A 5,443-nucleotide genomic window follows, 5' to 3' on the forward strand; every position below is an offset into this window, starting at 1 on the left:
GAATATTGTGAGGATAAAATAAGTCATGAAAGAGGTCTAAGAATAATGCCTGCCCAAAATAGAGGCTGCTTTACAAGGTAGTTGTGAATGTAATTTACCACACTTAACAACAACATTATTTACATTTAACTATTTGAGGTATAAATATTTACCCATTCTTTATTGTAATCAATTGAACATTGTTGTTTAGAGTTTTCTAAGTTGTTTTAGAGAACAATAGAGTAGGAGAATAGGCAGAAGATGATTAGAAGTGGTTGGAAGATAGCTCTGAGTAGAGTGATGCTGAGCTTAATCTACTTTCCATGATGAGGTCACTTGCACAATAGAGAAAGCATTCATTTGTTTGTAAAGTGATCAGATTGTAAGCACCAGGCATTGTTTGTTGAAATATTTCCTTTCACTTGGAGATCTCCAATCTTTTCTATGCAGCTTGGCTGGTGAAGTGGAATGCCAACAATCTTCTCTCAACAAACTCAGAGGATAGAGCAGAGAAGAAAAGAAAGTGCTTAAAGACATGGTTCAGGACTTCTTAAGGGTGATACCCACTTAGAAACCACAAACAAACTTTCCTTAGCAGAGTCTCCTCAGGGCCAGCCTGAGATGTTTCTGCAGGGAAATTGGGATGAATCTCAGGTTGAATGAAGCCTAGTATATTAATCCTGATCAGTTACATCAATTCACCTAGAACATACAAAAGTTATCTGCTAATGGCTCTACCTAGGTAATTGTTCACAGATCTTCAAATAATTTTCCAAGTGCACCAAGTACATCAAAACCTAAAATGTGTAAACATGCAATAGAAAAAGGGTGATCAGTAAGATTGTTAGATATGTTATTCATATTTCCTTGGTATAGAATTGAGATGGCTTCCCACAAATTTCTATTCTGATGCTGGCATTAGAAAACAGCTAGATAACATTTCCAGCCACTAAATTCTGATAATCATTGTCTGCCATTGTCCAAATATTTATCTTCTTGGCCTTTGCTCTCCCTTTCCCTATATTAGGCAAGCAAAGAGATTGAAGACAGCAAAGTGCTTTGGAAAAAATCCACAAACGCCGTGTGACCTGGGACATCTCACAACAAGCTCATCTGAAAAATGAATGTAATTCCTACTTCATAAGAATTAATTGAGGTCAGGCACAGTGGCTCATGCCTGTAATCCCAGCATTTTGGGAGACAGTGAGCTGAGTTTGTGCCACTGCACTCCAGCCTGGGCAACAGAGTGAGACTCCAATTCAAGGGAAAAAAAAATTCATTACGCTAATTCATGTAAAATTCTTAGATTAAGACCTGGCACATAAGTGCTATTTAAATTACAAAATCACATATTGCAGTTTGTCTAAGCTTGTCCCAATTTATAATTGTTTTCCAGCTACTCAGTTAGTTTGGCATTTGTCATTCTCAAGGGGTCCTGATTTGGATGATAATTTATGTGCTCCACCTATGTGAATACGGTAAAGCTGCTGTTATTATTATTATTATTACTAATAAATTGTAAACATGTATGTCTAGTAGTTTTGTGGACTTTGACTTATAAATGCACATTATGTTGAGTTATTAACACATGCTACCATATCCTGGAGTCAGAAAATATAATAAAAAAGCTAATTCTTAGACATTTACTTGCTGTATGACTTGATAAAAGTTACCTTCCTTTTCTCAAACCCAAGTCTTGTGCAGTAAAGCCAGATAACATATAGCCAGTGACCTAATGGCTTTAACAATCTAGTGAGATATAAAATATATGAAAATGTTTTATTATTTATAGCACTTGAAATAAATGAAACAAATTCTTAGACTAAAATTCAACATAAGGTATTATGTTTCGATAAATACCATATTTAGATGGCTGGCTTGATACTTCCATGAATATTCTATGTACCTAATATTTCAGATATATTACTGGATTTACCTTATTGGATTAGAAAAAAAGCCTCACATGATGCAGTGGTGCAAGCCTGTAGTCAGTCCCAGCTGCTTGGGAGGCTGAAATCTCTTGAACCCAGAAGGTGAAGGTCAGCTAGGCAAGATAGTAAGACTCAAATAAATAAATTAAATAAATAAGCATCAAGGGGGTCAAAATGAATCACTTGCTCACCGATGCACTACGAACTCTGGAACTCAATTCTTCCTGCTTCCTGACTGTCTTTGGGCACTCAAATAGACACAATAGAATTAGTAGTTGGGTGCATGGGTGTAAGTCTTTGCTTTGCCATTAGAGAGTTGAGTAATATTAAACAGGTTATTTAATAATTCTAAGATCTTAATAGGGATAAAACTATTACACAAAATTATTATTCTGAGACATAAATGAGATCATGATTATGCAAGTCGTAACACAAAAGCCTTAGCCCAGTGACCCTGATATGCCTGACAGATAGTAAAATATGAATAAATGTTAGCTATTGTGCAAAATTTTTTTAACTTCTTAGCAAAGTTCTGAGGTGAGCTCAATATCTCTATTTTAAAATGTATTTTTATAATTGGAAAGTAGGAAGAGGTCAACCAACACATGACTTAGCTCCTGACTGTAAGAAAATTCTAAATGATATCTTGTGGTTGGCAGGAAGGCAGCTGTTAACCCAGGTCAGCACACACTTATTAGATAATTGGTATATTCAAAACACTGCTAGAAATAGTAGTATATAAGAAAATCACTAAATGTAAATAGTTATAAGCAGCTTATAGCCCGATGGTGACTGACACAAATAAGAAGGCAGAATATAGAAAGTGGTATAAGAAAGGTATAATAATAAAATTGGGCTCAGTGAAGGTTATAACACTGTGCTGGGGCTAGAATTTTAAAGGTCTCATGGAAATGGGGTCATAGATGGTGAGATTTTAGATTGGTTCTCAGGGTTTGGATAGGCACAAGGGAAGGCAAGAACATTCTAGGCAGAACTGAAGGAAATAAATAAGGACTCAGTCCCAAGCATTTAGTTGTTGGAGTTAAAGTTCATACCGAGGTTATTGGTGTGAAACTTAAAAACAAGACAATATATTTTTAAGATCTTGTATTAACTCTACTCATGATAATCTACAAAATAGCTACTATTCACTCACTAACTTCACTGTCTTATTTTCAGCTGTGTTGGATGTTTTAGAGGTGAAAGGCATTTGCTCTGTACCGAACCTTTGAAAACCATTTCAAGTGAAACAATCTGGGTTTTTACATTATATATGTTTTATGAATGTAAACCCATATATCATCATGATCATTTACTGCTGATAAAGTATGTAATAATATGACTGGTATAAAGCAAATCAGATATGAGCCTAAATCATATCAATAAAACTAGTTTGAATTATTCTCCAATCTAGTGTCATTCATTCTTATATTTTAAAAAATCAACAAATATTTAAAAATACGTGCCAAGAACCATGGATAAGAAATTAAAAAGTAAAAATCTATATATATGTTGTTAATCTATTATAAACAACAGGAAATAAATTGGTTCATAATTCCCATAAGTATATTCTGTGAACACCAAAATCTATTATGTCTGTTATTTCACTTCACTTGAACTGATACGGTGCTTTTATAAATTGATTTTTCTCCTTAGTTCTTTTCTTAATTTCAGAAAATGAGATTTTCTGCTTACATGTTTCAGTGTCTTGAACCAAGGCACTCAACCTACCACTATTGAAAAATCTGCATAAATGTACATTGAGTAAAATATACTTGCTACATTTATCTAAGGCCTAAATTTAGCTTTCTAATGCAAATTAGCCTGCCAATTATTGAAAATAATATTTTTAATCCTCATTGTAAAGATATATATGTGCTTTCTATAGAAGATTATATTCTTCAGTTGATAAAACAGATCCTGTTCCTGCATTTTTATATGAGAAAAAAATATAAGATTATTACAACATCTCCTACAACTCTTAGAATCTTCACCACCTTATTAACCTGGTGTTCTGATTTCCTTTGTTGTATCTTTTTTTAAGAAAAAAGTTCTTAAATTAAAAACGGAGTCGCTCAGACTGCATTCTTTCCCAAAGTGCAAAGCTGGCTTCACGCTCAAGAGAGAACACCTCACCTCCTCCTTCTGACTTCTGGTTCTCTACACAGTTGGATAAGCTTTTCTAATAATGAACCATAGCAATAATGCAGGGAAGTATAGTCTTTGATATATCTTTTAAAGCATAGATTTTTCACTGAATCAGCAATCACTCTTGGAAAATAGATGCAGACCAAAGAGATACATCTATATCTATATCTATATCCGTATCTATATTTATATCTATATCTATTTGAGGCAGGATCTTGCTCTATCACCCAGGTCAAAGTTCAATGGTGCAATCATGGCTCACTGCAGCCTCAACCTCCCTGGCTGAAGTGATCCTCTCACCCTAGCATCCCAAGTAGTTGGGACTACAGGCACATGCCACTATACGCAGCAATTTTTTTTTAATGTTTTGTAGAGATGAGATCTTGTTATGTTGCCCATTCTGGTCTCAAATTCCTGGCCTCAAGTGGTGCTCTGGCCTTGGCCTCGCAAAGTGCTGGAATTATAGGCATGAGCTGCTGCATCCAGTCTATAGTATTTTAAATTGTCCACTTGCAGCATTCTTTCAAGCTGCTTATACACAAAATCAAATCAATTATTCTGGTGGTCAACATAATAAAAATAGCACCATAATTTTAAAAAGCAGAATTATTTTGACTGAATCAGAAGCCTCCATAATAATCCAACCTCTACGCATGTCATAATGGGCCTAATTTGAGTGCGCTTTCATATTTAAAGTATCATATTTTAAAAGGGGATATAAAATGTTTAAAAGGGAATGTTTGTTTGGAGACAGGTTACATTTTTTTTATGGCACCCAGAACAACAAGCAAAAAGAACCCTGAAATAGGAGGTAGCTCTGGAGTTCCAGCCCTCGAGCTGAACTGTGGGAAAGCCTTTCAACTTCATATAGAACAGTTAACAGAAGTGCTTCTTTGTCCATCTCTTGCATATGCATTACTTCATAAATGCAAGTAATACTATCAGTAATATCGGCAACAGAAATAATTTTATATTTTAAATTAGTAGTGGAATCATCATTTTAAAGGAAAAAGGGGAAAATTTTAGTGTCGATCTTGAGCTTCCTTCATTAGTCTAGCAAGTCTCAGTCTTTCTGTGCTTACGATGACTTTTACGCATATTTCTAAAATTAAGGAAAATGCCAGAAATACAGGTTGTTTGTGTATATAGTTGGTCCTACTTCGTTATTTTGGATTGCCAAAATAATGACATTGAAATAACAAAAAAATGTCCATGTGGGGCAGAGGAACTGACCCCAAAATGTAACCTAGTAAAAAGTGCTAATGTTTAGTAAAATACGAGGATGCTGCCTGGGCAAGGCTATGAACTACTTCTTTGAACTCAATTTCATTCTCAGCCTTCCTGACAATACTTATTTCAATATGTACATTAAGCATTCAAAACTA

The 5,443-nt window shown here is 34.7% G+C and overlaps 1 pseudogene; it reads right to left on the reverse strand.

Annotated features, from left to right (window-relative positions):
* Positions 1-3,980: 3,980 nt before the first annotated feature.
* On the reverse strand, positions 3,981-4,134 carry LOC118153179 (small nucleolar RNA U3; annotated as a pseudogene).
* Between the last annotated feature and the right edge of the window lie 1,309 nt (positions 4,135-5,443).

The sequence above is a fragment of the Callithrix jacchus genome, chromosome 4 (genome assembly GCF_049354715.1).
Source record: "Callithrix jacchus isolate 240 chromosome 4, calJac240_pri, whole genome shotgun sequence".
Lineage (NCBI taxonomy): Eukaryota > Metazoa > Chordata > Mammalia > Primates > Cebidae > Callithrix > Callithrix jacchus.